The sequence below is a fragment of the Ornithodoros turicata genome, chromosome 1, assembly GCF_037126465.1.
Source record: "Ornithodoros turicata isolate Travis chromosome 1, ASM3712646v1, whole genome shotgun sequence".
NCBI lineage: Eukaryota > Metazoa > Arthropoda > Arachnida > Ixodida > Argasidae > Ornithodoros > Ornithodoros turicata.
Genome location: NC_088201.1, coordinates 62351617 through 62363810, shown reverse-complemented (window position 1 = coordinate 62363810; position 12194 = coordinate 62351617). Strand labels below are relative to the sequence as shown.

At 39.2% G+C, this 12194-nt stretch overlaps 1 long non-coding RNA gene across 1 annotated transcript in view; it reads right to left on the bottom strand.

Annotated features, from left to right (window-relative positions):
* The window catches only part of LOC135399513 (uncharacterized), a 36761-nt gene extending 25286 nt beyond the window's left edge, over positions 1-11475 (bottom strand). Inside the window, exon 1 of the long non-coding RNA XR_010424318.1 lies at positions 11347-11475. This is a non-coding gene — a long non-coding RNA (uncharacterized LOC135399513). The remainder of the gene's footprint in view (positions 1-11346) is intronic.
* Between the last annotated feature and the right edge of the window lie 719 nt (positions 11476-12194).

The window sequence follows — 12194 nt, the reverse complement described above, 5'->3', positions numbered from 1 at the left end:
TTCCACAATACAAATTGAAGGAACATGGGATCAGTATGAAGGTTTTCCGCTTAATATGACCGAAGCATGAGAAAGCAAGGTGTGAAATTCGTTATTAAGACGACGAAACTATTCTTCTATGCATTATTTCGAACCGCTAGAGGACACATGCAAATAGAAGTGTGAGAAATAATACGCCTTCCACAACACAAATTGAAGGAACATGGGGTCAGTATGAAGGTTTTCCGCTTGTGACCGAGCAATGAGAAAGCAAGGAGTGAAATTCGTTATTAAGACGACGAAACTATTCTTCTATGCATTATTTCGAACCGCTAGAGGACACATGCAAATAGAAGTGTGAGAAATAATACGCCTTCCACAATACAAAATGAAGGAACATGGGATCAGTATGAAGGTTTTCCGCTTAATATGACCGAAGCATGAGAAAGCAAGGTGTGAAATTCGTTGACGACGAAACTATTCTTCTATGCATTATTTCGAACCGCTAATGGACACATGCAAATAGAAGTGTGAGAAATAATACGCCTTCCACAACACAAAATGAAGGAACATGGAATCAGTATAAAGGTTTTCCGCTTAATATGACCGAAGCATGAGAAAGCAAGGTGTGAAATTCGTTATTAAGGCGACGAAACTATTCTTCTATGCACTATTTCGAACCGCTAGAGGACACATGCAAATAGAAGTGTGAGAAATAATACGCCTTCCACAACACAAATTGAAGGAACATGGGATCAGTATGAAGGTTTTCCGCTTAATATGACCGAAGCATGAGAAAGCAAGGTGTGAAATTCGTTATTAAGACGACGAAACCATTCTTCTATGCATTATTTCGAACCGCTAGAGGACACATGCAAATAGAAGTGTGAGAAATAATACGCCTTCCACAACACAAATTGAAGGAACATGGGATCAGTATGAAGGTTTTCCGCTTAATATGACCGAAGCATGAGAAAGCAAGGTGTGAAATTCGTTATTAAGACGACGAAACTATTCTTCTATGCACTATTTCGAACCGCTAGAGGACACATGCAAATAGAAGTGTGAGAAATAATACGCCTTCCACAACACAAATTGAAGGAACATGGGATCAGTATGAAGGTTTTCCGCATAATATGACCGAAGCATGAGAAAGCAAGGTGTGAAATTCGTTATTAAGACGACGAAACTATTCTTCTATGCATTATTTCGAACCGCTAGAGGACACATGCAAATAGAAGTGTGAGAAATAATACGCCTTCCACAACACAAATTGAAGGAACATGGGATCAGTATGAAGGTTTTCCGCTTAATATGACCGAAGCATGAGAAAGCAAGGTGTGAAATTCGTTATTAAGACGACGAAACTATTCTTCTATGCATTATTTCGAACCGCTAGAGGACACATGCAAATAGAAGTGTGAGAAATAATACGCCTTCACAACACAAATTGAAGGAACATGGGATCAGTATGAAGGTTTTCCGCTTATGACCGAGCAATGAGAAAGCAAGGTGTGAAATTCGTTATTAAGACGACGAAACTATTCTTCTATGCATTATTTCGAACCGCTAGAGGACACATGCAAATAGAAGTGTGAGAAATAATACGCCTTCCACAACACAAATTGAAGGAACATGGGATCAGTATGAAGGTTTTCCGCTTAATATGACCGAAGCATGAGAAAGCAAGGTGTGAAATTCGTTATTAAGACGACGAAACTATTCTTCTATGCATTATTTCGAACCGCTAGAGGACACATGCAAATAGAAGTGTGAGAAATAATACGCCTTCCACAACACAAATTGAAGTAACATGGGATCAGTATGAAGGTTTTCCGCTTAATATGACCGAAGCATGAGAAAGCAAGGTGTGAAATTCGTTATTAAGACGACGAAACTATTCTTCTATGCATTATTTCGAACCGCTAGAGGACACATGCAAATAGAAGTGTGAGAAATAATACGCCTTCCACAACACAAATTGAAGGAACATGGGATCAGTATGAAGGTTTTTCGCTTATGACCGAGCAATGAGAAAGCAAGGTGTGAAATTCGTTATTAAGACGACGAAACTATTCTTCTATGCATTATTTCGAACCGCTAGAGGACACATGCAAATAGAAGTGTGAGAAATAATACGCCTTCCACAACACAAATTGAAGTAACATGGGATCAGTATGAAGGTTTTCCGCTTAATATGACCGAAGCATGAGAAAGCAAGGTGTGAAATTCGTTATTAAGACGACGAAACTATTCTTCTATGCATTATTTCGAACCGCTAGAGGACACATGCAAATAGAAGTGTGAGAAATAATACGCCTGCCACAACACAAATTGAAGGAACATGGGATCAGTATGAAGGTTTTTCGCTTATGACCGAGCAATGAGAAAGCAAGGTGTGAAATTCGTTATTAAGACGAAGAAACTATTCTTCTATGCATTATTTCGAACCGCTTGAAGACACATGCAAATAAAAGTGTGAGAAATAATACGCCTTCCACAACACAAAATGAAGGAACATTGGATCAGTATGAAGGTTTTCCGCTTATGACCGAGCAATGAGAAAGCAAGGTGTGAAATTCGTTATTAAGACGACGAAACTATTCTTCTATGCATTATTTCGAACTGCTAGAGGACACATGCAAATAGAAGTGTGAGAAATAATACGCCTTCCACAACACAAATTGAAGGAACATGGGATCAGTATGAAGGTTTTCCGCTTAATATGACCGAAGCATAAGAAAGCAAGTTGTGATTTTCATTATTAAGATGACGAAACTATTCTTCTATGCATTATTTCGAACCGCTAGAGGACACATGCAAATAGAAGTGTGAGAAATAATACGCCTTCCACAACACAAAAGAAAGGAACATGGGATCAGTATGAAGGTTTTCCGCTTAATATCACCGAAGCATAAGAAAGCAAGGTGTGAAATTCGTTATTAAGACGACGAAACTATTCTTCTATGCATTATTTCGAACCGCTAGAGGACACATGCAAATAGAAGTGTGAGAAATAATACGCCTTCCACAACACAAATTGAAGGAACATGGGATCAGTATGAAGGTTTTCCGCTTAATATGACCGAAGCATGAGAAAGCAAGGTGTGAAATTCGTTATTAAGACGACGAAACTATTCTTCTATGCACTATTTCGAACCGCTAGAGGACACATGCAAATAGAAGTGTGAGAAATAATACGCCTTCCACAATACAAATTGAAGGAACATGGGATCAGTATGAAGGTTTTCCGCTTAATATGACCGAAGCATGAGAAAGCAAGGTGTGAAATTCGTTATTAAGACGACGAAACTATTCTTCTATGCATTATTTCGAACCGCTAGAGGACACATGCAAATAGAAGTGTGAGAAATAATACGCCTTCCACAACACAAATTGAAGGAACATGGGGTCAGTATGAAGGTTTTCCGCTTGTGACCGAGCAATGAGAAAGCAAGGAGTGAAATTCGTTATTAAGACGACGAAACTATTCTTCTATGCATTATTTCGAACCGCTAGAGGACACATGCAAATAGAAGTGTGAGAAATTATACGCCTTCCACAATACAAAATGAAGGAACATGGGATCAGTATGAAGGTTTTCCGCTTAATATGACCGAAGCATGAGAAAGCAAGGTGTGAAATTCGTTGACGACGAAACTATTCTTCTATGCATTATTTCGAACCGCTAATGGACACATGCAAGTAGAAGTGTGAGAAATAATACGCCTTCCACAACACAAAATGAAGGAACATGGGATCAGTATGAAGGTTTTCCGCTTAATATGACCGAAGCATGAGAAAGCAAGGTGTGAAATTCGTTATTAAGACGACGAAACTATTCTTCTATGCACTATTTCGAACCGCTAGAGGACACATGCAAATAGAAGTGTGAGAAATAATACGCCTTCCACAACACAAATTGAAGGAACATGGGATCAGTATGAAGGTTTTCCGCATAATATGACCGAAGCATGAGAAAGCAAGGTGTGAAATTCGTTATTAAGACGACGAAACCATTCTTCTATGCATTATTTCGAACCGCTAGAGGACACATGCAAATAGAAGTGTGAGAAATAATACGCCTTCCACAACACAAATTGAAGGAACATGGGATCAGTATGAAGGTTTTCCGCTTAATATGACCGAAGCATGAGAAAGCAAGGTGTGAAATTCGTTATTAAGACGACGAAACCATTCTTCTATGCATTATTTCGAACCGCTAGAGGACACATGCAAATAGAAGTGTGAGAAATAATACGCCTTCCACAACACAAATTGAAGGAACATGGGATCAGTATGAAGGTTTTCCGCTTAATATGACCGAAGCATGAGAAAGCAAGGTGTGAAATTCGTTATTAAGACGACGAAACTATTCTTCTATGCACTATTTCGAACCGCTAGAGGACACATGCAAATAGAAGTGTGAGAAATAATACGCCTTCCACAACACAAATTGAAGGAACATGGGATCAGTATGAAGGTTTTCCGCATAATATGACCGAAGCATGAGAAAGCAAGGTGTGAAATTCGTTATTAAGACGACGAAACTATTCTTCTATGCATTATTTCGAACCGCTAGAGGACACATGCAAATAGAAGTGTGAGAAATAATACGCCTTCCACGACACAAAATGAAGGAACATGGGATCAGTATGAAGGTTTTCCGCTTAATATGACCGAAGCATGAGAAAACAAGGTGTGAAATTCATTATTAAGACAACGAAACTATTCTTCTATGCATTATTTCGAACCGCTAAAGGACACATGCAAATAGAAGTGTGAGAAATAATACGCCTTCCACAACACAAAATGAAGGAACGTGGGATCAGTATGAAGATTTTCCGCTTAATATCACCGAAGCATAAGAAAGCAAGGTGTGAAATTCGTTATTAAGACGACGAAACTATTCTTCTATGCATTATTTCGAACCGCTAGAGGACACATGCAAATAGAAGTGTGAGAAATAATACGCCTTCCACAACACAAATTGAAGGAACATGGGGTCAGTATGAAGGTTTTCCGCTTATGACCGAGCAATGAGAAAGCAAGGTGTGAAATTCGTTATTAAGACGATGAAACTATTCTTCTATGCATTATTTCGAACCGCTAGAGGACACATGCAAATAGAAGTGTGAGAAATAATACGCCTTCCACAATACAAATTGAAGGAACATGGGATCAGTATGAAGGTTTTCCGCTTAATATGACCGAAGCATGAGAAAGCAAGGTGTGAAATTCGTTATTAAGACGACGAAACTATTCTTCTATGCATTATTTCGAACCGCTAGAGGACACATGCAAATAGAAGTGTGAGAAATAATACGCCTTCCACAACACAAATTGAAGGAACATGGGGTCAGTATGAAGGTTTTCCGCTTGTGACCGAGCAATGAGAAAGCAAGGTGTGAAATTCGTTATTAAGACGACGAAACTATTCTTCTATGCATTATTTCGAACCGCTAGAGGACACATGCAAATAGATGTGTGAGAAATAATGCGCCTTCCACAATACAAAATGAAGGAACATGGGATCAGTATGAAGGTTTTCCGCTTAATATGACCGAAGCATGAGAAAGCAAGGTGTGAAATTCGTTGACGACGAAACTATTCTTCTATGCATTATTTCGAACCGCTAATGGACACATGCAAATAGAAGTGTGAGAAATAATACGCCTTCCACAACACAAAATGAAGGAACATGGAATCAGTATAAAGGTTTTCCGCTTAATATGACCGAAGCATGAGAAAGCAAGGTGTGAAATTCGTTATTAAGGCGACGAAACTATTCTTCTATGCACTATTTCGAACCGCTAGAGGACACATGCAAATAGAAGTGTGAGAAATAATACGCCTTCCACAACACAAATTGAAGGAACACGGGATCAGTATGAAGGTTTTCCGCTTAATATGACCGAGCAATGAGAAAGCAAGGTGTGAAATTCGTTATTAAGACGACGAAACCATTCTTCTATGCATTATTTCGAACCGCTAGAGGACACATGCAAATAGAAGTGTGAGAAATAATACGCCTTCCACAACACAAATTGAAGGAACATGGGATCAGTATGAAGGTTTTCCGCTTGTGACCGAAGCATGAGAAAGCAAGGTGTGAAATTCGTTATTAAGACGACGAAACTATTCTTCTATGCACTATTTCGAACCGCTAGAGGACACATGCAAATAGAAGTGTGAGAAATAATACGCCTTCCACAACACAAATTGAAGGAACATGGGATCAGTATGAAGGTTTTCCGCATAATATGACCGAAGCATGAGAAAGCAAGGTGTGAAATTCGTTATTAAGACGACGAAACTATTCTTCTATGCATTATTTCGAACCGCTAGAGGACACATGCAAATAGAAGTGTGAGAAATAATACGCCTTCCACAACACAAACTGAAGGAACATGGGATCAGTATGAAGGTTTTCCGCTTAATATGACCGAAGCATGAGAAAGCAAGGTGTGAAATTCGTTATTAAGACGACGAAACTATTCTTCTATGCATTATTTCGAACCGCTAGAGGCCACATGCAAATAGAAGTGTGAGAAATAATACGCCTTCCACAACACAAATTGAAGGAACATGGGATCAGTATGAAGGTTTTCCGCTTAATATGACCGAATCATGAGAAAGCAAGGTGTGAAATTCGTTATTAAGACGACGAAACTATTCTTCTATGCATTATTTCGAACCGCTAGAGGACACATGCAAATAGAAGTGTGAGAAATAATACACCTTCCACAACACAAATTGAAAGAACATGGGATCAGTATGAAGGTTTTCCGCTTAATATGACCGAAGCATGAGAAAGCAAGGTGTGAAATTCGTTATTAAGATGACGAAACTATTCTTCTATGCACTATTTCGAACCACTAGAGATCACATGCAAATAGAAGTGTGAGAAATAATACGCCTTCCACAACACAAATTGAAGGAACATGGGATCAGTATGAAGGTTTTCCGCTTAATATGACCGAAGCATGAGAAAGCAAGGTGTGAAATTCGTTATTAAGACGACGAAACTATTCTTCTATGCATTATTTCGAACCGCTAGAGGACACATGCAAATAGAAGTGTGAGAAATAATACGCCTTCCACAACACAAATTGAAAGAACATGGGACCAGTATGAAGGTTTTCCGCTTAATATGACCGAAGCATGAGAAAGCAAGGTGTGAAATTCGTTATTAAGACGACGAAACTATTCTTCTATGCATTATTTCGAACCGCTAGAGGACACATGCAAATAGAAGTGTGAGAAATAATACACCTTCCACAACACAAATTGAAAGAACATGGGATCAGTATGAAGGTTTTCCGCTTAATATGACCGAAGCATGAGAAAGCAAGGTGTGAAATTCGTTATTAAGATGACGAAACTATTCTTCTATGCACTATTTCGAACCACTAGAGATCACATGCAAATAGAAGTGTGAGAAATAATACGCCTTCCACAACACAAATTGAAGGAACATGGGATCAGTATGAAGGTTTTCCGCTTAATATGACCGAAGCATGAGAAAGCAAGGTGTGAAATTCGTTATTAAGACGACGAAACTATTCTTCTATGCATTATTTCGAACCGCTAGAGGACACATGCAAATAGAAGTGTGAGAAATAATACGCCTTCCACAACACAAATTGAAAGAACATGGGACCAGTATGAAGGTTTTCCGCTTAATATGACCGAAGCATGAGAAAGCAAGGTGTGAAATTCGTTATTAAGACGACAAAACTATTCTTCTATGCATTATTTCGAACTGCTAGAGGACACATGCAAATAGAAGTGTGAGAAATAATACGCCTTCCACAACACAAATTGAAGGAACATGGGATCAGTATGAAGGTTTTCCGCTTATGACCGAGCAATGAGAAAGCAAGGTGTGAAATTCGTTATTAAGACGACGAAATTATTCTTCTATGCATTATTTCGAACCGCTAGAGGACACATGCAAATAGAAGTGTGAGAAATAATACGCCTTCACAACACAAATTGAAGGAACATGGGATCAGTATGAAGGTTTTCCGCTTATGACCGAGCAATGAGAAAGCAAGGTGTGAAATTCGTTATTAAGACGACGAAACTATTCTTCTATGCATTATTTCGAACCGCTAGAGGACACATGCAAATAGAAGTGTGAGAAATAATACGCCTTCCACAACACAAATTGAAGGAACATGGGATCAGTATGAAGGTTTTCTGCTTAATATGACCGAAGCATGAGAAAGCAAGGTGTGAAATTCGTTATTAAGACGACGAAACTATTCTTCTATGCATTATTTCGAACCGCTAGAGGACACATGCAAATAGAAGTGTGAGAAATAATACGCCTTCCACAACACAAATTGAAGTAACATGGGATCAGTATGAAGGTTTTCCGCTTAATATGACCGAAGCATGAGAAAGCAAGGTGTGAAATTCGTTATTAAGACGACGAAACTATTCTTCTATGCATTATTTCGAACCGCTAGAGGACACATGCAAATAGAAGTGTGAGAAATAATACGCCTTCCACAACACAAATTGAAGGAACATGGGATCAGTATGAAGGTTTTCCGCTTATGACCGAGCAATGAGAAAGCAAGGTGTGAAATTCGTTATTAAGACGACGAAACTATTCTTCTATGCATTATTTCGAACCGCTTGAAGACACATGCAAATAAAAGTGTGAGAAATAATACGCCTTCCACAACACAAAATGAAGGAACATTGGATCAGTATGAAGGTTTTCCGCTTATGACCGAGCAAAGAGAAAGCAAGGTGTGAAATTCGTTATTAAGACGACGAAACTATTCTTCTATGCATTATTTCGAACTGCTAGAGGACACATGCAAATAGAAGTGTGAGAAATAATACGCCTTCCACAACACAAATTGAAGGAACATGGGATCAGTATGAAGGTTTTCCGCTTATGACCGAGCAATGAGAAAGCAAGGTGTGAAATTCGTTATTAAGACGACGAAACTATTCTTCTATGCATTATTTCGAACCGCTAGAGGACACATGCAAATAGAAGTGTGAGAAATAATACGTCTTCCACAACACAAATTGAAGGAACATGGGATCAGTATGAAGGTTTTCCGCTTAATATGACCGAAGCATGAGAAAGCAAGGTGTGAAATTCGTTATTAAGACGACGAAACTATTCTTCTATGCATTATTTCGAACCGCTAGAGGACACATGCAAATAGAAGTGTGAGAAATAATACGCCTTCCACAACACAAATTGAAGGAACATGGGATCAGTATGAAGGTTTTCCGCTTAATATGACCGAAACATGAGAAAGCAAGGTGTGAAATTCGTTATTAAGACGACGAAACTATTCTTCTATGCATTATTTCGAACCGCTAGAGGACACATGCAAATAGAAGTGTGAGAAATAATACGCCTTCCACAACACAAATTGAAGGAACATGGGATCAGTATGAAGGTTTTCCGCTTAATATGACCGAAGCATGAGAAAGCAAGGTGTGAAATTCGTTATTAAGACGACGAAACTATTCTTCTATGCATTATTTCGAACCGCTAGAGGACACATGCAAATAGAAGTGTGAGAAATAATACGCCTTCCACAACACAAATTGAAGGAACATGGGATCAGTATGAAGGTTTTCCGCTTATGACAGAGCAATGAGAAAGCAAGGTGTGAAATTCGTTATTAAGACGACGAAACTATTCTTCTATGCATTATTTCGAACCGCTAGAGGACACATGCAAATAGAAGTGTGAGAAATAATACGCCTTCACAACACAAATTGAAGGAACATGGGATCAGTATGAAGGTTTTCCGCTTATGACCGAAGCATGAGAAAGCAAGGTGTGAAATTCGTTATTAAGAAGACGAAACCATTCTTCTATGCATTATTTCGAACCGCTTGAAGACACATGCAAATAAAAGTGTGAGAAATAATACGCCTTCCACAACACAAAATGAAGGAACATTGGATCAGTATGAAGGTTTTCCGCTTATGACCGAGCAATGAGAAAGCAAGGTGTGAAATTCGTTATTAAGACGACGAAACTATTCTTCTATGCATTATTTCGAACCGCTAGAGTACACATGCAAATAAAAGTGTGAGAAATAATACACCTTCCACAACACCGAGCCATATCTCCATTTTTCGCACAACACTCAGTATGAAACGGGGGGAAATTGCGCTTCTAATGCGTGCCACATATCTCGTTATGCAATAAATGGCGATGCATCACACGTCATCCACTTATATACCCTGTATGCTCAAAGTAGACATGCATCAAATGTGCGTATTTACATTGTGTCAGCTGCTCTTGCATGTGCAAAAAGCCTCTGTGTTATCAATCAGATTAGGGGCAGAACAGTACTATCCTTATCGGCGTTTGATGCAATATGGTAAGGCGGTTCTCATTAAAGAGCATTATTGATCTGAACAGTGATATACTTTCCAACAGACGGTGACTAAAAACACACATTTCCTGCGCCATTCCCTTTTTTGATCACTCACAAAATAAAGGCACCTCGAACGAAAATTATAATCTTATTAGAACGTATCTGGTATCGATAGACCCACAATATTTCGTCTACGTTGCTGCATGTTTCTACACGATGTTTTGTCAACTATGGTTAGACGCTTACAACAGCTCATAATTCAGCATATATTCAGCATAATTCAGCTAATATTTCCGATTTAAGCTAGGTGCAGAGTGTAACATGGTCACGTAACATATAACGGGTAGCAAGGAGTCCCCCTGCCGAGCGTGGTTGGAGAAACAAGGACGGCACCACTACTTTAATTGCGAATTAATGTAAACTCGCCTAATGCAATGTAAAACTAACAAAAATGTTAAGGTATCCACTGCACACAAGTAATGCTTTGTGACAATATTCCTGCTTTCAAAAGGAACGTTTTTAGCACTTTATGTGCTACTCCTCACTCCACAGTAAGGAAGTCGGCTCCTGTAAGCTGAGACGGGCAGGAATACTTCTTTCTGTGTAATAATAACAATAATACGTAATGCTTCATCAAAGTGCGTCTTTACCGAAGTGTATTGCAGCACGTAACACAATAAAAACGTGTCAGAGTAATGCTATTACAACACAAGTAATGTAATACAGGCGCACGGCCTGCCAATAAGCCATCATATACATCACTCGTAGAATAAACGTGGAAAAACTGGCGCTATAGAAACATTGGAATTAGTGGGAGAACTGTAAAATACACTTTCTGAAGTGTACCAACAAGAAAAGAAAACAGTAAAATGCGACTGCGTTATTCTGCAGAATAAAAAAATACATGTATGGCAGTTATGCCTGGGAGTAGTTACTGTGATCTAACGTCGACTTTTTATGGACCTGCAGAACAAATCCCTCTACAGAAACTTACTATTCGGAGTCCTGAGTGTGAGTCTCTATCACAACTTGACACAACTGAGGCAACTTGGCTTTGGATGATGAAGCGCAGCAACAAATATCCACAGCGACGAAGTGAGCCAAGCAGCAAGAAGCATGTCGCTCACGGGGAAGTCCCGGTTTGGAGGCCAGGCAGCGTGGAGTCGCCGCTGCTCCCCTCCCTAGCAGTGTTGTACATAGCGCCGCTACCGTATTCGCTACTTTTTTCAGTAGCGGAGTAGCAATCGCGCTACATTTTAAATTGGTAACGGAAAAAGTATTTCCGCTACAAATACGGGTAGCGGCGGACCCTTTCTCCGCTACCGCTACTTTTCATAATATGGAAGACGTGGAACACAGAGAGAAAAAGTGAGATAACGATGAAGCAGGATTCCTTCTTGTTATTCCTTTTAGTTAGTTCTTAATCAGGCAAAGTGATGTGGCAGTCATCCTCAATTTCACTAACTTGCTAAGCGCAATTGAATACTTAGGAATATAATTTGTGTTATTCTGTGCGTTTTCTAGCTCTTTAGCTCACTGCTTGCGAAACACAAACAGGTGTGTATAACATACTGCATACTATTGGCTACGAAGCTGGTTTCCGTCATACAATCAATTACAAGTGTGACCGTGTTGATAGCACATTTAAAACTGTGTTTTGCAGCTTTACTGTTCGGAGCAGATAAACAAAGCGTCGTTTCTTTTGGAACAGGAATACGAAAATATACCGGAAACACAATGAGATATCCCTATAGTCATTCATTGCACTCCAAACGTACCGGCAACTTTGGTTTAAGGTGTTGTGTCCCATTTCTGGCGAGATGGAATTACCTAAGCTTACAC